Consider the following 21,129-nt stretch of genomic DNA (forward strand, 5'->3'; position numbering starts at 1 on the left):
GCTTAACTAGTAGTTTTATAGACTTATTAAAGTAAATTTTGCTTAGATATAAGTTAAAATTATAGCAGCCATGCAAAATATTTACTGGAACCAATTCAGGTGGGAAATGTTTTCATGAAATTATACTTATATATTTTTCCATTTGACCTCAGGTTGACTTTGACTCAATCGATGTTGATCAATGAGTCATAAGGGTTGCTCAAAATAAGATTTAATTCATAGTTATATAACACTAACTGTCGCCTGCGACTCCGTCCACGCAAATTGAAAAAAACTTAATTAACGTAGACTATGTGTTTATGCACATCTATGCCAAATTTCAGCGAAATCCGTTGAGCCGTTCTGAAGATATGTTACGTTAAACATCCATACATTCATCCATCTAAACTTTCGCATTTATAATATCAGTAATACTAAAAAAATATATAAAATTTTAACAAACTTCTCTGAGAGGTAAAAATTTGCATGTAGATAATTCATTTAAAAAGTTTGAACAGCGCATGCGGACTTTAATAAAATGTCCTCCATACTAAGTCAGCTAATTGTTGCGGTATTTAAAGGATGAAGGTTCGACGCTAAATTGTATTTTTTTTTTATAATATTTCTGACATTATAGTTCTTGGTTTTTGGTCTAGATACAAAAGTGTTTTAATAGGAAATCATGATATTTTCCATATATTCAAATTAAGATTATAAATAATGTTTGTTTTACAACAGCATTCATTGTCGGTAATAACTGTTTAAGTAGATACTTAAACACGCCCTTAGTGTATGTATCCTATACTTAATTCACACAAAAGGGACTCCCTTAGTGTCTTGGGACACGTAAGCACCATCTATTTAGACTTTAGCCAGACATAATGTAGCCAAAATCAAACCGGAATATAGGGCAATGTGAATAACATCCTACTGTTTATTTTTAAAAAGGTATTTCTCCACAAAAATAATCTCCTGTCGAAGAAGATTAAAACGTTTGCAGCGAGAACGAAAACGTTTTCCATAAATTGCAGTTTCGTTTTAAAAATTCGATATTTCATTACAAAAGACAACTTATGTTCTTTTTAACAGATTAAAAGAAGCGGTTTCTATAAATTACAACTTTCGTAAAATGCTTAGCGTTTGCGATAAGTGCTTTTGTAGAATGACAAATTGGCGGTTGACTAATTTTTGGATGATGTCCAAAATCTTTGTTATTTCAACGGCTTTGATCAAAATTAGTTCATACTTTACGTAAAAAAATACTAAAGTAGTCAATTGTTACTCTTTTTATGTGGGCGATTTTATTTCCAAATAACTTTACAATACTTTTGTATATGTTTGGAATATAAAAGAACGGAGTGAGTTATTTGAATTTAAAGTTATGTAATCTTTTTAATGAAGGTATTTGAAACAAGTGACTTTTTTAAAGTAAACTTACGAACAAATTGTAACAATATTAATAAAAGTGTCTTGTAGTTCGATCGTTTAGAAATAAACAAACCTTATGGAATTCATAGTAAGGAAAATTATGTTATATAAGACCACAATTTCGTATTCAGAATTATATGTATGAATAGGAACTAACGTCATTTCTAAGTAAAGAATTAAGATGCAGATTTGCTTTCAGCTAGAGTTATGATGGAATACCTTGTTAGTCGTAATTGGGTCTCCGGTTTAGTTTACACGTAATACAAAGCGTATATGTACATACGGACGGACGTATTTCTTCCCGGAAGTTCTACGTAAATTGAGTTCTTCATATCAATATACAAACAACACCCATATTTCGAAATAAACCAAGTCAAGAGCTTTGACGTTTTACTCTTTTATTACAGTCGTTACAAGACCACTAAGGCAGTATATACGGAACACAGATAATTTAGACATGATTATCAGGACTGAGTATAATTTTTACATCTAAAATTTATTGTAAATTGTCTTATTACAGCTTAAAGTTAGTTTACTAGCGATTATTTTTTTTTTAATTTTGACTATACTATATCGCCATAACATAGTTACAAAATTTTAAACGTTGTTTTGAGTTGCTATTTTGTAAACATTAAAAAATAGAGTTCAATAAAACAGGCAATAAAATATGTCTCGTGAAAGATTTGGCTTTAGAAAAGAAAGCTTCTGCCAAAACTTAGTGACAACAGTAAAAAAGTAAACAATATTTTAACGCGTTACTTCCTCTAATGTTCAATTTTATGTTTGCTCGTGTCTTTTGTCGATTATGTACGCTATAAAATATTCCCTTTTAGTTATGTTTATTAGAAACAAATATTCGAAACATGAAATGTAAAAAACATTTTTTATAGATACTATTGTTACATGTTGCTCTTATTGTATAATTTTGTTTATTGTATTATTTTTTCTTTATTGAAAAAAGCTTGTCATTTTTCCTTAATAAAAAAAAAAAAACATGTTAAGGAAATAAAGTGTCAATTTTGGCAGGAAACGACATTTGCCTTGCCAAAGATATTTACTTGTAATCGTGGCGTGACATTTGTTTAGGCTCTGAAAGTGGATGGGGAAATTTTATTCGAGTTTCGTACATTGTTAGATAAATATAATTTCCGTAACACATTTTAAAATACGTAGCAGGTTTAATATCTGTGGTAAAAAGACAGAGAACAATATTTAAAAAAATTAACCAATGTGTTTTTAACCGTAGGTTTTTTATACCAAAATCTCGGTTTAAAATATAATGTTATATTGTTTTGTCAAACATAATCACAGGTGTGAAGATAAGTTTCATACATAGATTTTGGTCTTGGAAACCAACAGTTAATCAAGCTTTTTAATAGCAAGTTTTTAGACCTATTTTTTTTTAAATATTTATATCTCTCGTTCAACTACTTTTACAATTAGAACAATCAAGACACTTGAGATTTGCATCTAAAAAATATTTAAATAATGGTTTATTATTTTACATTAGTATCTCGATTTTGAACTTGAACCGGACAGAAATTACGCGGAATGTAATCATACGGAATGAACCATTTCACTGCACCTCCTACTGTTTAATGGAACAGCTAATCGATGCTATCGAATCAGAAGTAATCTGATATAGACTAGGAAACAGGTTATACGAGATTAAATTTAATTAATAAAACCAGTAAATGGAACATTAACCGGTTTTATGTAAGCAAAAAAAATTAAGGAACGAGGAGTCGACATTTGAGATGTTTCGGAATTTAATGAAAGAACAAATACTCGCAGCCTTAATATTTTTTTTATAAATTTTCACATAAATTATCATCCTGAGCTCACTAAACGTACCCAATGAGGGTCTTTAAGTCTACCCTAAGTTAGGGGTGACTAGGCCATAGTCAACTACGCTGGCCCATTGTTGGTTGACTTCACGCATATGTTTGAATTTCTTCGCAGATATGTGCAGGTTGCATCACTGCCCGTAAGACCGTCGGATATATGTACATATGTAAATCGAAAAATACATTGGTACATGGCGGGTTCGAACACAGACACAGAACCTGCAGATTACAGTCAAGTGCTTAACCCCTGAGCCACCGCCGCACCTCAACGATTATGCGCTTTATTTATTGTCGTCTTTCTTTCGTATGACTTTAATCTGTGTGAGTAATGTTCGACTCCGACGACCTCTAGTGGTCAAATAGAAGTTGCCCATGAATTTTATTATCTTATTCTTTAAAAAGAATGAAAAGAAAAAAACTATTTTTATTCAGTTTTTCGCCTATTATTCTATAATTGAATTGAAATTGATTGAATAGAAACTTCAATTATTTTATATTGAATAGAAATATTTCTTTGACTAGAGGTCATCGATTAGTTTTAAAGCTATTATTTGTTTAACGAACTGCAAGTTGGATCTTTACTTAATTAGATCAACCTAAGCTCTTTATTAGGATCCCTGAGAGAACTAACCCTAGATTCGGTCTATTTTAGGTGGATTAGATTCGGTTCAATCAAATACCTTTTTATATACAAAAAACATTTTGCCTTAACTTTGAGCGAGTCTATATTTTATATACAATGGTATTTTTTTTTAGAAACGATTGGTTGAACTTTCTTAACTCATGACATATCTTATGTTAATTAAAAACAGTACATGAATTTACTTAAATACAAATTTACAAAAATATAGTCATTAAAAGGATCAATGGTCTGAATGACATCATCAAAGACAGATGATCAAATGTCAATTTAAGTCTGATTATAAGCGTCAATAAAAATCACAATGTTGTTGAAGTAAATGCTTCAATATTCACCAGACATTCCAAATTTAAATCCAAAGACAAAATGTATGTAAATGTTTTATCCTTCCAATAAAAAAAATCTTCGACAGCAATATTGAAAGGTTTCTGCATCTTCATCAAAATGTCCTTTATGTAAAGTCGATCTTGAATTTATTTCGACAAAGAAAATATGAATCAAACTCACAAATAGAATTCATATCTCAATTCGTCACAGATCAGATGAAATAAATTCGGTATATCCGCATTTGGCCGCTATATCCCTCATTTATACGGAATAAATCGTTCACGGAAAAGATTTGAATAAGCTTTGATTTCTTACTAAGAGTTCAGTTTATTGAACGTAGTACGATAATGCAGTTCTTCGTTGAATAAATATTTGTACATTATATTTAGTTTTAATAGAAAGTATTGACAGATTTTGTGAAAAAAGATATACGTAAGAAGAGTGTGATCCAAACACTTCTGATAGAGATGCATGGAAGATTAGTACATACTATATTAACTTCGTAAGATAAACGAAAACATGGTGATAATTACCTGTCGCCTAAGAGTAATTAACGGTTACACTAACTGTTCCGTTGTGTAGGTAGATGTCGTTCACTTAACATGTACTAAGGGATTACGTTATTGACCATTTAAATGCTTTAATTTTATAATGGTTCTCTTATTGAGCTAAATAATAAATAAATAAAGCCATATATTTTATTCTTGGAAATCGCGTACCAATTTTTATGAACTATTTTGAACTCATATATTATTACTAGCTTTTGCCCGCGACTCCGTTTGTGCCGAACTAAAAAAAACTTAATACCTAATCTATGTGTTATTTCCGTCTGTGTTCTACATATGTGCCAAATTTCATTTAAATCCGTTGAACCGTTATGGAGATACCATCTAATCCATCCATCGATCCATCTAAACTTTCGCATTTATTTTATTACTAAAATGTTGAGTATAATGTTAACTATGGGTAATTACTACTTTAACACCTTCATTAAAAAATTGATAAAGAAAAATAAAGTAATGATTAAGAAGGATTCTTTCCTGGAAATGCATATACAATAAGTTAGAACATAGAGCTTCTTTCACTTATATTCTTTCATATTTTATCATTATTCACTTCATGCAATTTAATTTTTACTTAGTCAATTAATATCAGCCATCTTCAATGAGTTAACTCTTTGTGATATTGTCCTTGGAAAAATTTAATGTTTTTGTACTTCAAAACAATTTATGAAACTATGAAGATATCTTGTTCAGTTCATTTGCGAGCAAGGAGTAACAACAAACTTAACGGGCTCAACATTAAGTGCTTCCCGAGTATCCTCTCGTAGCGTATAATAGAAAACACTTTAAGTCTAAAACGCAACTTTAAGGGATAAACGCGAGCCATAATTAAACGGCTCTCAAACTGTAAACCGTTTCAGTTTTGATACTTACCGCTTGTTTTACTTAAGTAAGAATTTTCCTCTTGAAAATATCAGATAATAACAAAGTTGAAATTTGCATTAATGTCACTCTATTGTTTTGATGTTTTCGGCAATGTGAGTCTGAAGTTTAACAAAGCGAAAACGCAGTTCAACCATAATCCAAACTTTCGTGACTAGATAATGAGTCGAACATTTCCATACCTTTATGTTAGATAGATGAATAAATATACTTAGACTATATATGCTAAAAAACTTATCCTTTACGCCTATCTTGTATTAGGTCGTAGTATTTCATAGATCCAGTGAACATATTCCAGTGTTTTCTGATTTTACTTAAGTAACATAGATTAAATAAGAATGACAAAGAATAAAGAAACATTTTTTTTTGTAAAACAGCAAACAAACGACCAACAATTGCAGATAACATCTTAAAATACCAACTTAATGAGGCCATATTTTATATTACGTCAGAAACCGGCTATCCAAGTATTATCAACGAGAGATTTCATTTTAGTTTCGTAGTAAATTTCTTTCTTAATCTATTTACATTTTATTATTGCCTACAAAATTATTGCCTACAAAATTAGACAGTAGTTTAATTTCGAAGTTTTAAAATATTTTGCATTTCATGAGAGAAACTCAAATTGTTTTCTGTAACCGAAGATTTCAGATTTCACATATTGTTGAGGACACAAAATCCTATTTTACTATTTTAAAAAATAGGCTTATATATTTCACGAATAGAGGATGACAAACACGAAAACAAAGCGGGAGTGGCGACAGTAAAATAAAACGTCTCCCTAAAAAACATTTTGGAAGCTTCTAGGAAATAAAAACGTGTTCCTAAAACACCGTAAAACGTTAAATTACCGTTCTGTTTTCGGTTTTTTTGTCTGTGGACTTTTGGTCAATGAAATGAGAGTATACCCAATTACTTAGCATTTCGTAGGAATCATAAGTGTTTACATAGATCAGTATTTGATACACAATTAATTCTTTTAGGTTATTTTAACTCCAAATATAAACATTGTTTGTTAATTACAAATATAATTATATATTTCAAATATAAATATAATATATATTTTTAATTCAACACGAATTACCCATATAAAATTTTCTCCTTTTCTCGCATTAACCGCTATAATCCCAACGGTAACGTAACTGTTATCGTAACTAATATTTTATGGCTTTCGTGTGTAGAATGAGTTATATTTATAGAGATACCAGTCCTTTTTTACGTGCTTTGTGCATTTTACTGGTACTATAGATACTTTTAATCGAAATTTTAGTTGTAAAATAAGTAAGTACCATATATCAGTAAAATACCTATATAACTAGTCTTTGTGCAAATTTTAGTCTTCATTTTCTTCCCACCCTTTTCTTATAAGGATAGGATGGGTAGGGGAAGTTAATTTGATAGAGGAGGGGACACATATGTAGGGGAAATATTTTCTTTCTGTGCCTCTCCTCCTTCGTCGGTTAAAGGTAGACAACGCATTTGCAATTGCGGATGTCTATTAGCAGCGGTCGTTTCGCTATTACGGCGAATACCGGTCGGTGGCCGCCTTATTTGCCAACTTATAATATAGTAGTTGTCGACCGCGACACTGTCCGCGCGGAATTAAAAAAAATAAAATAGTAGCCTTTCCGACAAAGCCTTCAAACATCCATCCATCCATCTAAATATTCACATTAACAATATTAGTAAGATACAAAAAACACGTAATATTAGACACATGTTTAAAAAATTTTTGGTACTTTTAAATTCATTTCAATAACATTTATTTAATTTGCGGTACCATAGTAGTCTTAGTTTATCTTTAGACGTATGAATAAATAAATTAAAAGATAAAAAAATATTTGCTCAATATTGTTTTGTGAGTTAGACATCAACACTATTTATTTTAAACAAAGCCTATGCCAATATTACCCATTAAAAGTAAAAAGTAAATAAAAATAATGTCATGAAAACTTCTTTCTTTCTTTCTTCTCTCTTTCAAAAACCCTCTAAACTCTAAAGAAAGTTCTCTTCTTTCTTGTAACATGTCTATATTGTATAATTATTGTTATTTCGCAGTCGGTGTCGGCCGAAGTAAATATAATATTATACATTTTATATTTGAGATATACTTACGTTTATGTCCCTACTTAGGCCGAAACCGACTCCAAAATAACAATAATTATACAATATAGACATGTTACAAGAAAGAAGAGAACTTTCTTTAGAGTTTAGAGGGTTTTTGAAAGAGAGAGGAAAGAAAGAAAGAAGTTTTCATGACATTATTTTGTTTCTTTTTAGTGTATTTTGTTTGAGATTGTTTTTTATGGTACTTTTGAATGCATTTTGTTTGAAATTGTTTTTTTATGTTACTTTTGAGTGCATTTTGTTTGAAATTGTTTTTTTTTTACGTTACTTTTGAGCGCATTTTGTTTGAGATAGTTTTTTTTTTGAAGTCGGCTATTTTTTTTTCTTAAAATGTTTGTTTTATTTCTTAATTTTTAGTGAATTTGAAGTTCAATTACAAATTTCCTTAATACGTATAAGGACATAAATAAGACAAATAAAGAAAAGGACTTTCCTATTTGATATGTGTGTACTTCAATTCAAAAACTAATTTAGAATACACCAGATAACCACTTATCCTTTAAACAATGAAATAATTATCAAAATCGGTATACAAATTGAAAATTAACGAACTAATACATCGTAGCGTGCCTTTAATTTTGTCCAGCCGCGCGCCGCAGTAGCATTTTTCGAATGCGCGTAGTTTTTAATAATTTAATATCTTCCAAACTATTGATCAGAATTACATAGTTTAAAGGCTATAATGTAATCTGCATTTAATACTCTAGCCATCAAACATATTTATTTGGATAAGGATTCATATCGAATATAATATAATAGCGCCGTAAGCTTACGACGCTGTTTTTCGTGTGCAATTTAATCGAAGTTTGTTCATAATAACATGGTTTTTGTGAGACATCCATGGATGATAGATATATGCCACCGAAGACTTTTATTTAGCAAATTTAAGGATCTATAATTACTCCATACATCATTTTAATGTAGGTCATATTGTTTGACCTACGTAAGCCCAGAAAGCAAATTTGTGCTATTCATTGTAACGCGATGTAGCATTTTTCGTTTCCGCGTAATTTTATTCTTACGATATCTCCTAAACTATTAGACAGAATGATATAGTTTCAATTGCAAATAAAATCTACATTAAATTCTCTTGATAATGAACATATTTATTTACATAAGGGTTAATACTGAACTTGAATAATGGCGTCGGAAATAGGGCATGAATTTAATTAATGTTTCTAAAGAAAACAAATGGTTATTGTGAGAAAACTATAAAAGATAGATATATGCTATCGCGGACTTTTATTTAGCACCTTTACAGAGCTACAATTCGCCATACATCATTTTTATGTAGGTCCTATAGTTTAGCCTACGTAAGCGCTGAAAGCAAAAATGTCCCTAATTTTCGCAACAAATTTTGAAGCTATATTCAAAGTCTACTAGTCTTCTAGTTATTTAAAAAAAAAAACAAAAAAAAGGGACCCACCTGCAAGCACTTCCTTTCGATTAAAATAATTTTTATCAACATCGGACCACCAGGAGCGGAGTTTCGCGATAACACACATAAAAAAAAAAATCAGTCGAATTGATAACCTCCTTCTTTTTGAAGTCGGCTAAAAAATAAAAACGAAGTGAACTAAATGCTTTTTCTCGTGCAGATAGATAATAGGTTTTTTATATGCAACGGTTTATTAGATTTCCTAGTAAAATTTGTTTAGCGACATTTTTTTAAAACTAACAATTAAAATATAAAATCGAATGGATATTAATCACTTATACAATTTATTTTTTCAATAAATTAAAAAACTCAGTTGTCTTTTTCTTGTTTTGATAAAACCAGATTTTAATTATAAAGGAACTTTGCCGTAGTAATTAACTATTCTCCTACAGGATTACTGAAGAACGTCAAAACCATGAACGAAGCAAAAAGTAAAATACGCTTTATAAAGTTGCGAGTACTTCGTAATATAAGAAAGCGAATTAAATTGTATTTAGACATATGTATTATGTAGAGCGTCGGTGGCTCAGGGGTTAAGCATTTAAATTGTAATTTGTAGGTCCTGGGTTCGAATCCCGCCATGTACCAATGTGTTTTTCGATTTTTGATTTACATATGTACATTTATCCGACATTCTTACGGTGAAGGAAAACATCGTGATGCAACCTGCACATATCTGAGAAGAAATTCAATGATATGTGTGAGGTCAACGTTAGTTGCGGGTTACCGCACTGTGTCAGCGTGGTTGACTATGGCCTAGTCAACCCGAAATTTGGGTATTCTCCGAGTCAGTAGAAGTGGGGTAGAATCACGACAATATAGTACGACGAGGATCTTCTGATGCTTTTTTGACTTTAACTCGCCAGTGAGCTATCGTAATTTAGTCGTAATTTAGCTTGACTTATGTCCATCGGGTCATACCTTTGTAGATCTATACTTTTTTACTGGCTGAATGATCTGATCTAGCTTTAGTTTTTTTTGTTATGCCGTAAAAAGACCTCTCACCAAAAAAACTCAAATTACAGTAATTTATAAATATGATTTCAAACAATATACAAGAATTATTTACAAACAATTTCAATTTCTGAATCAAAAGATTAAATTCAGAACATTTTAAAAATAATTCCTTTACCCGAAATACGTTCAGAGAAGTCGTTTTACATCAAGGCCTGGCTTAACTTTTTTCATAAGGCGGTACGTATTAAAAGTCATTACTAAAGTGGTCTGTTAATTTTTTCATTCGGAAGCCGGCTGCCATTCTAATTCACTATAACTTACCACAGACCCCATCATAACTGAAACACCTAAGAGATCCCAAGGGACCGAAGCATAACGTTATGCGTCGTTTGGAAAAAAAAACAGCAGAAAATGTTAGAAGTGGCAGTGTAGAAATGCGTAATTTGTATTATTGTTTTATGTAATACGTTTTATTATGTTACTGTGGGATCTTCGTGTTCCATATAAAGATCAAAGTATTTTTTATCGGTGATAATATAATGCAAAATGGATTACGGATAAAAAATAAATGACCAATCCTAAAGAAACGTCACAGCGTAAAAGAACCGTTTGACTAAAAAGACATTGAATTTATCACGAGTCGTTTCTTAGGATAATCTTTACAAAGTATCTCTGAAACTAAAACTAAAGTCTCTTGAAAAGTATAAAATTGTGCCCCTTCTGGTTTTTCATAGTACATCTTAACCTTATGTTTTTTTCGTAAAGCTTCATAATAAAGGCCATGTTTTATGAACTTTGTAAGCTTTTGGCTCCCCGGGGCAACTTGATTGGCAAATACTTTACATCAAGGGAGTTATTCAAAGGTGGGGAAGAGGCTTTTTTAATCTTTGTACACGAACATGTTTTTATACTCAAAATTATAACATTTTATTTAGCGATAAAGTGGATTGTTTTTTCTCTTTGTGTGCTTGATTGTACTCGTATTAGAATGTTGTACCTTTAAAAATGTTCACATAAATATTAATTTTAATTTGTTATCTTTTTTATTATTCCAGCCAGCTTTATTGATTTACTTTTCATAATTTTACAAAATGTTTGAAATTTCAGTTTCAGTTCAGTTGTTTCTGAGTTAATTCGATACATATTTTGTATGCTTTTCTCAAATATTTCTTTATAATGTTAGTATTAATGGGACATAACTTTTTATATACGTTAACCATCTCTTAATAACCATATTTTGTTAGAAAAATTAAATAAATATCATTTAATTTTAAAATTTAATGTTTAATCTTACTAATATTATAAATGTGATACTTTAGATGGATGGATGGATGTTTGAAGGTATCTTCGGAATGGGTAAACGGATCTTGATGAAATTCGGCCCAGATGTTTACCATAGTCTGGAAGAACCCATAACTAATGGTTCTGTTTTTTTTTCCGCGCGGACGGAATCGCGGGCACCAGCTAGTTGTCTACATAAAATCCCATCCGGATTACATTGTTTACATAAATTTAATAAAGTAAATAATAAACATTTTACACTAAGTTATTTTATGCACTAAAATGAAAACAAAGCAATATCAAGGAAAACAATTTATTTTTAGATGCACCACTAACACAAAGAAACTGCCGTATTCACGGATAAAGTGAACAATAAGTTTAAAAGATTTACGCCACCTCTAACCTTTCTAGGCTCTGATATATAGTTATTCTAATTCAAGCGAGTTGGCGACGCACCAAATAGTTTGACAATAAACCCCTGATTTAATACGGTGCAAAGTTTAATATTCGAAGCTAGAAAATTTAGCTGGATTAATAGCGCAGCACGTACACTATTAATGGTTCACGTCGTCAATTGTTTTAACGTAATTTAAAACATATTAGTTAATTTAACATATTATATTAAAGAATACCCGAAAATATGGCTTTCGTCAGCGGCAACATTCGTTGCACGACTTGGCCGGTACGCCCGCTGAAATACAACGACTTCACAGAAGACAGGCGTAAAGTAGAAACAGTTCAGCGTTTTGTCTGATGAGTAGTGTGTTAGGCCTCCAAGCCTAATTTAAGTCCTCTTTCCCTTCCCACCCTTTTCTTATAAGGACAGCAACGGAAGGGTTGGACGGATTTGACAGAGGATGGGAAGCATAGGATAGGACGCTCCGTTGCTAAATGGTAGGCAAAGCATCTTGTCAAGGCATAATATGTTATCTTTGATTACTAACCATGTGTTAATAGGACCAAAATCTCCTTTCTAAATAAAATATCATCTTTGTTTTGTCAAAAATAATTACAGGGATGACGACATGTTTCTGCAAAGATTGTAGTCTCAGAAAGTAATTGTAACTCAGCTATTTTGTAGTCATGTCTGTTGTGATTCCATTTACACCCGTTATAGTAATATTTATTCTATAAACAAACATAACAATGACAATATCAGCGTATATTTTATGCGAAAATGGTTCTACGGAATAAATTTATACAGTGGTAATCGCACACCTCTTCACATAATTTCATGAAACAATACTGCTTCGTGTGAAATATGCTCGCCGGCTTGGTCACGTTCCAAGACTATAAAGCACTTAGCAGGCTGAATTGTAACGCGCGTTAGTTGCACCATGTTAAATATCATTACCCATACTAGTTTAATTCAAATAATGTTAACTTGAATTAAATAATTATACAAACGATATTAAAATTCTGAAAGTAGCACCATTGATAAAATAAAAAGTTAGGAGAACTTTAAATATGTTTGTGGAGGATTACAGCGGTAGTGGTAGGCCTTGGAAGAGGTCGCCAGAGGAGCTCTCCCGCGCCCGGGAGGCGAGGAGAAAGACGACCGTGGAGCTCTGGGCGAGTGGCCTAGCGCACGCCCAATATGGCGTGCGCACCATAGAGGCCATACGCCCACAGCTCCCGGAGTGGTGTGGGAGGAGCCACGGCTCCCTTACCTTCCGACTGACACAGGTGCTGTCCGGACATGGCTGTTTCGGGCGGTACCTGTGTCGGATCGGAAGGGAAGAGACGATGCGCTGCCACGGGTGCGGCGCCGATGAGGATACGGCGCAGCACACACTTGAAGTGTGCTGCGCCTGGACAGAAGAGCGCCGCACCCTGGTGGTGGCGATAGGCGGCGACCTCTCACTTCCCGGCGTCGTGCGCGCCATGTTTGGAAGTGAGAGGTCTTGGAACGCGGTCTCCTCCTTCTGCGAAACTGTCATATCGCAGAAGGAGGAGACGGAGCGGGAGCGCGAAGGGGATCCCCTAGCGCCCCCGCTCCGGCGCAGAAGAGTGGGGAGAAGGAGGCGGCAATTTGCTGCTGCCCTTCTCCCCACGCCTCAAAATTGAGGGCCCCTTAGGGCCAAACGCAGGCGGGGTCACGGAAGTAAGCTAACGCGTTTCCCGTGGCCCCGCCGTAACGCGTCAGAGGGCAGTCTGGTTTTAGTGGGTATTCTGTTCGCCTTCTGCGGCCGGCGAGTCCCACACTCCCTACGCCATTGCACAGCCCGGCGTAGGGGTGCGTAAATGCATTTCCAGACTTTAAAAAAAAAAAAAAGGCCTTGGAAGAGGTTGTATGACCTCCAGATCAATTTCACGCAAAATTGATCTAGAGGTCACACTACGTATATTGGGATAAAAAGAGGGATGTCAATCGGAACTTCTTCTTTTAGGGCCTCTGTAGAGCTGATGATTGGCCGTTAACTTGGAAAATTTCTTCCAATCCAAAACGAAGCCCAACAATTTCACTGACTTAATCCACGTCTATTCTCTAATATGCCAAAGCCACGACTTTTTCCTTCAACTATAATTTAGTCGTACTTGAATCATTAAACTCATCAATGTTGATACAAATTGATACTTTCAGCGCCAATGACTCGCCTGGCTAGTTCAATTTCATACGAAACAATGGACGTGGCATGGAGCGTGCTATAAATAACTTCTGTAGATATAGTAAATATGTTATTTTATTATTAACTGATATACTGCTCATTTTTATCTCCATATCTATATATATAAAAGAAAGTCGTGTTAGTTACACCATTTATAACTCAAGAACGGCTGAATCGATTTGACTGAAAATTGGTGGGCCGGTAGCTTAGAACCAGGAAAAGGACATAGGATAATTTTTAGCCCGTTTTCTATTTTTTTTTATTCAGCGCGGACGGAGTCGCGGGTAAAAGCTAGTCTATATATATAAAAGAAAGTCGTGTTAGTTACACTATTTATAACTCAAGAACGGCTGAATCGATTTGACTGAAAATTGGTGTGCAGGTAGCTTAGAACCAGGAAACGGACATAGGATAATTTTTACTCCGTTTTCTATTATTTTTTTTATTCCGCGTGGACGAAGTCGCGGGTAAAAGCTAGTCTTATATATATAAAAGAAAGTCGTGTTAGTTACACTATTTATAACTCAAGAACGGCTGAATCGATTTGACTGAAAATTGGTGGGCAGGTAGCTTAGAACCGGGAAACGGACATAGGATAGTTTTTACCCCGTTTTCTATTTTTTATTCCGCGCGGACGGAGTCGCGGGTAAAAGCTAGTTTCTTATAAATAATATTCTGCAATATTATTCCGGTAATAGAATTTTATTTTGAATTATATGAAAAGTAATTTATTGGCATAATAAATATTTAATGGCAGAACATAAAAACACTTCTCGGAACATATGGCACAGTTTACTCAGTAAAATAAGAATTATAACAAATATTGCCGGCGATTATTTGCAGCGTTTACTCAAAGGTTGAATTTCATTTAACCTTTTTATATACTCGGTTAATCTGTGAACGATGTGGGCATATATGTTATGATTAAAGAGATTTTTTTTTCTTTTTATATTATGCAAAATAATGAGGTTGCCAACTAGGTTATTTATTATTAACCCAATTAGATATTTCCAATGAGAAAAAAGAGTGGAGTTAGATTAAATATTTTATACAAAATATAGATTATTCTAAATAAAAAAAAATCCGCAAAAGGAAAACCGGGACTCTGATGAAGTTATACACAGAAGAATATTTTTTTTTTTAATTTATGAATCGCGGCCTAATTTCAACTAATGGCCCCCTACCAATAGGTTAATATTTAATCATGAAGCATACTTAGAAAGGCAATAGGGAAGAAGATCTTCTCGAATTTAATATGTCCAGGAATGTAGTGATATAGACTGGTGTTGTCTTATAAATAAATCAATAAAGGTAAAATGATTGTCATCTTTTACTAATACAAATTATTTAAAAATCATTCACTGTATTTTCTAAGAACTTTCCTTCCAAATTACATTCTACGTAATCCACGTCTAACGTTAAATAAATCCTAGTGATATATATGTTTAGGCGCTTTCTACTTAATGCTAAGCGCGCGCCATCTTTACCCTCGTTATCTCTTGCTTAGAAAGTATTTGTGATGTTTTGCTGTCCGAAAATATCTACGAATACTATCCTAATTATATCAACTAAAAAGGGGAATAGTAAATATAATGATAATTATTTATTAGTAGTAGTTAGTTACTATTTATTAGTAAAATAATGAAGCTGTAAATTCTTTGAAGTTGTAAATGCTTTGAAGCTGTAAATGCCTGAAGCTGTAAACGCTTTGAAGCTGTAGATGCCTGAAGCTGTAAACACTTTGAAGCTGCAAATGCTTTGAAGCTATACTTTCCTGAAGCTGTAACGCTTTGAAGCTGTAAATGCCTGAAGCTGTAAATGCCTGAAGCTGGAAATGCTTTGGAGCTGTAAATGCCTGAAGCTGGAAATGTGTCTTCAAGGCAAATAGTGACTACTCAGTCACAAAATAAAAATTAGAAAAATAAATAAGCATTTATAGAAATCTTTAAAAAAGTTTCATAATTTACCGATATGTATTTTCACACAGTTTTCTCTTGTAAAATACGTAAAACATTAATTTTATTGACCAACAACGACACAACGATAAATATTAGATTCGCTATTTTTTCTTCTTCTAAAATTTGGTATACATACTCACATATTACTTTCAAAAGCAGTTTGATTACATTAAAATTTAATACGTGACCTAGAATATAACGTATCGATAAAAGCAAATGATTCCAAAATTGATTTCTGTTAACCGCAGGGCATAGAAACTTGGCTATATTCCAAATGGCATTTGCTGCTACATGATTTTTATGTCACGTACATGATATTAAGACTAGTTACAGGCTTATTCTTAATATTTAATGTTTTTTTTTTTTGTGACTTAGTAGATCTTAATATTTAATGATACCAAGCTCTTAATTTAAGAAGTATTTTTGTAAAAAAAAGACAATGTAAAGTAAAAAAAAAATTAAGCATATTTATCGTCATCTTGCTGGCTTTATCCTGCTCATGTGGGGAACATTAAATATATAAAAAACTTGAGAGGTGTCAAGGGACACCCGGATGGAACGAAGTTCCTTTCTATTAATTAGTGAAGGAACCAATGTTTATTCTATGAATAAAAAACTTAAGTCTTCACAAGAAGTACATTTTATTTCTATGAATTCTCGTTATATATTGTCACGTCGTTGCCATGGTGAAGTAGCGCTCATTCGTCGTTAACATACTTACTATATAGCAAAAAGTGTCGTGACAACTTTTCGTAAGAATTTTTTCCGTTTAGCCCCCTTTCACAACGTGCGATAAGGATCTTCGTTCCAATAATTACGTTATAAGTTATAGTTGAATTGCTTATCGTTAAAATGTATATCTCAAGTACGTATCTCATTAACCGTTGGTTTCTGAGACCAAATTATCTGTGTATAACATATCGTCATTCCTGTCATTATCTTAGACAAAACAGAGATAACAATATGTTTTAAACGAGGATTTTGATCTCGGAAACGTTGAATTTAGTTAGCGAGATTCACCCACGCAAACAATGTTAACCATCTCAACGCTTAGTCTATTTACAATATATCGGCACCTAAATTAATTGAGATTGTTTTCCCAATTAATTTCAGATATTATTATATTCTAAGTATTAAATTTCATAACAAATTTAATATAATAACTTTAATGTAAAGGAAATATTTTATTTTGTTCGATGTAAGATTAACGTTTACGTATTAAGTCAGCTACAAATCTTTAATTTTAACCGAACAGTCGAACTGAACGGTTAAAATTTTACTTTCAGTAAAACTGTACAGTTCACAGTTTTGCCTACACGTGTATAAACAATCTGATTTTTCAGTTAAAACTGTACCGTTGAAAGTGAAGATGCGCTTTTCTCTGAACTATCAATTATGTCTGAAAAAATTTTTGCATTTGGTGACATATTATTATACATGTATGAATTAAACTTGATTAGTAATAGAGTATTAAACGTGCAGAACTATAATTTAGATTTCAAACATTTTGAATTTTATCTGTACAGAAATCCGAATTCGGAAGCTTAGTTTCTTATGTACTTTAAAAACTTAAAGTCTCTAAAAGAGTCATAGTTCATTTTATTGCTACATTAAATACGATATTTGAAATGATCTGAATTAATCACTTATTGTTACATACTAACGCAGAACTGCCCAATGGAAACAGAATGTGGTCGGAATGTTTAACACATCATAATCCTAAATAACGTAGCAATACAACGGCCAATGGCTATCGAAATCGTTACGGACTAGTTCGTAATTAATTTTGGTTGATTGAAAATGTTAGTGGAATATTAGATAGCTTCTATTACTTGATGACAACTTTTTTTACTAACAAGAGGATAATGTTTTTCGTATGTATGTATTTATGTACTAGTTATCGCCCGCGACTCCGCCCTCACGGAATTAAAAAAAAACCTTAATAAGTGGCCTACGTGTTCTTCGGGACTATGCTCTACTTCTATCCCAAATTTCATCCAGTTTCATGCAGCCGTTCTGGAGATATCTTCAAACAAACATCCATCCAGCCATCCAACCACCCATCTATCCATGTAAGGTACAATAATAAACTATCATTTTATTATTAGGTTCATCCCAAGTTTATTAGGTTATTTATTAAGAACTTACCAAGATTTAGTAGGGCCGTTGAAATATAGTGCTGATGTTCCTGTAAACAAAAACAAATGAAATTATTAAATTTCAATATAACTTGAACTTAACATTGCCTAACATTATTGCCATCTCTTTCATTTTCACTGAAAAATATGAGATAATAATAGTATTGACAGTGAAAACCGGGGGATTAATAAGAACTCGGGTAATTAATAGTATATTAAAATGTTAACCACATATTAATATTAATAATTTACCACAATTTAAAATATATACATATATATATATATACATATATATATTATATATATTAAAATACAGGTAACTAAGTGGATATTATAACAAGTAACTATTTCCTTTTACGTTTCAAGAACTTATTGCTATCATAATGTAGCAATATTGTCGACATGTCGAAATTGCCAGAAGGAAAATATTAACAATTTGGACAAAGAAATATTGCCAGCTGTCACCGACACTACGTGAGTAAATTTTAACATTAACGGAAGCCAACGAAGAATTAATCTAAAAACCTTAGTCATACGTCTCGTCAAACGTTGTTACAATATTTTAGTAAATCAATATTAACCCTATTAATCTAGTTAATATTATTGACGTATTTGGTATATTGTATTAATATAATTAACGTCTGAAATAGAAGTGAGGAGAATATGTATTGCTCTTAAAAATATTTCATGATATATTAATATGTACAATAATTTTTTTCTGCTGGTAATTTTCATATTTTAAGTTGATAGTATCGTATCTATCAACTTCAGATATGAAAACAGTCTAATATCAATTATACGTAATAAAAATTATCTGATCAAAAAACTGAATAATAACTGTGGGTTTTTTAGGGCCAAAATCTCCATTTAAATAATATTGTTATCTCTGGTTTTTTCAAAGATAATGACAGGGTTATGTTTTAAGCAGAGATTTTGTTCAAAGAAACCAACTTTTACTTAGTTTTGTCTTTGAAAATTAATTTATATCCTCTACATTTTCAGACATTGAAGTTATTATGAAAATAATATTACAACAATATCTATTATTGGGATCGCATCCTCATCATTTGCTCGTCGTTGATACATCAAATTTCCAATATCGGCGCGCAACTAGCTTCGTCTTTCATACTATGTGTGAAAGAGTCCGACTATAGTTTGCTTGAATGTAAACTAGATTAGTAGGTGCCGTATATCGCGTCGCGCGCTCGGAAGTGACGGCGACCAAATTACAGGCTTTTGAATTATATTGATGGTAAATTTATTCACAGTTGATGTTACTCAGCCATTTACAATGTTATACGAATTTACTGCTACGGTTTGGTAACGATGTGATCATGAGAATCTATCATTGTTGGAACGAAGTTCCTTATCGCGCGTTGTGAAAGGGGGCTAGACGGAAAAAATTCTTACGAAAAGTTGTCACGACAATTTTTGCTATAGTAAGTATGTTAACGACGAATGAGCGCTACTTCACCATGGCAACGACGTGACAATATATAACGAAAATTCATAGAAATAAAATGTACTTCTTATGAAGACTTAAGTTTTTTTTTTTTATTCATAGAATAAACATTGGTTCCTTCACTAATTAATCGAAAGGAACTTCGTTCCATCCGGGTGTCCCTTGACACCTCTCAAGTTTTTTTTTAGTACCAATTTCCACTTTGTTGAGGGACTGGTCGCGCGCTGCTGTCATATAGTACAGCATTCGCACCAGTGGAAATAAGATACGTGATTTGATACAAAAGACAGTCGCGCGGCTAACCGGTAAATGGAAATACGATCTAAGAGTTGTTCGATGATTTCAGAACCAACCCCCTCAGAACAAGCTTTTCAAACAAAAGCATTCCATATTTTTAGTTACTTTCAGAGTTATAATTCCAAAATGTTTGTTATTTTTCTTTGCATGTAATTAACACACGTTTAAAATCTCACTATCTCCAGGTTTTTCAAATGCTTTTAGAAATAAACATTTATTTGTAAAGAAAACTGTGTCAACCAGAAAACTTGTATGTTTTCAATTTAATAAAACAAAAAAAACTTTGAATTCACATTTGACGTTTTATCCGGGTGCAATTATTTTGAATGGGTTGTTGGGACGAGAACATCCTTTTTCCTAACAGACGGTCTGTCTACGGTGTACTCGTAAATAAGCCGTGAGATCCCCACAACAAGATGAAAGGAGTCTCATTTGCAGTGAGTGTTTCACTCGCGTCGTCTAGAGCTCCCATTTTTCAGGCCGTGAAGAGTTTGTTCAAGCAGAGATTCAGACCGAGGTACACTGGGTGTATAATTGTTTATGAGCTTCTTTTGTTTGTTTTGACACCATTTTTTATTTAAATGAAACATGTATAAAAGTTAAGTGCAACAAACTATAACTATATCCATTACAAATTAAAATCAACAACGCCAATAGCTTAGTGGTTAAGGGTTTGGATACTGATATCCGTTTACATGGTTGAGGGTGCAAATCCCGCAATTATTGTGCGGAACCAAATCATGTAAATAGTGCTTAATAAGTAATGTTTCAAGAAAAAATGTGTATCTCTGCAATTTAAAGATCTCCGAAATTCTTGTCTTTGATATTTTATGGTCGAATGCAACATGTAGCTACTATACCACCTACCTTATACAAATAATGGTGTTGAATATCTGTGACAATCAAGGCTCACGTGCCTCGGCGGAGGTTATTTTGCGTCGTAACGCCGCGCCTGCGACCGCTCCAGTAATTACTTCATTCTTTCCATTCTTTGACTTGTGGCTTGTAATTTCCACGAATTGTTCACGAAGACAAAAATTTAGAGTTTATAATTATAAAACATTATTTACTTAAAATAGACTAGAACAAAGTTATTATGTATTCTAATTTTTTTACTTTGGAAATAGATTATTTTCCTAATCTTTAAATAAATACTGCGAAAAATATTTTAATAAATATATAAATCAACTAGACTA

General features: G+C 32.5%; 1 protein-coding gene across 1 annotated transcript in view; it reads right to left on the reverse strand.

The window, feature by feature from the left end:
• LOC106708411 (connectin) overlaps positions 1–18,225 on the reverse strand; it is a 33,687-nt gene extending 15,462 nt beyond the window's left edge. Inside the window, exon 1 of the mRNA XM_014499910.2 lies at positions 18,185–18,225. The gene's annotated coding sequence lies outside the window, so the exon portion shown is untranslated. The remainder of the gene's footprint in view (positions 1–18,184) is intronic.
• Between the last annotated feature and the right edge of the window lie 2,904 nt (positions 18,226–21,129).

The sequence above is a fragment of the Papilio machaon genome, chromosome 14 (assembly GCF_912999745.1).
Source record: "Papilio machaon chromosome 14, ilPapMach1.1, whole genome shotgun sequence".
NCBI lineage: Eukaryota > Metazoa > Arthropoda > Insecta > Lepidoptera > Papilionidae > Papilio > Papilio machaon.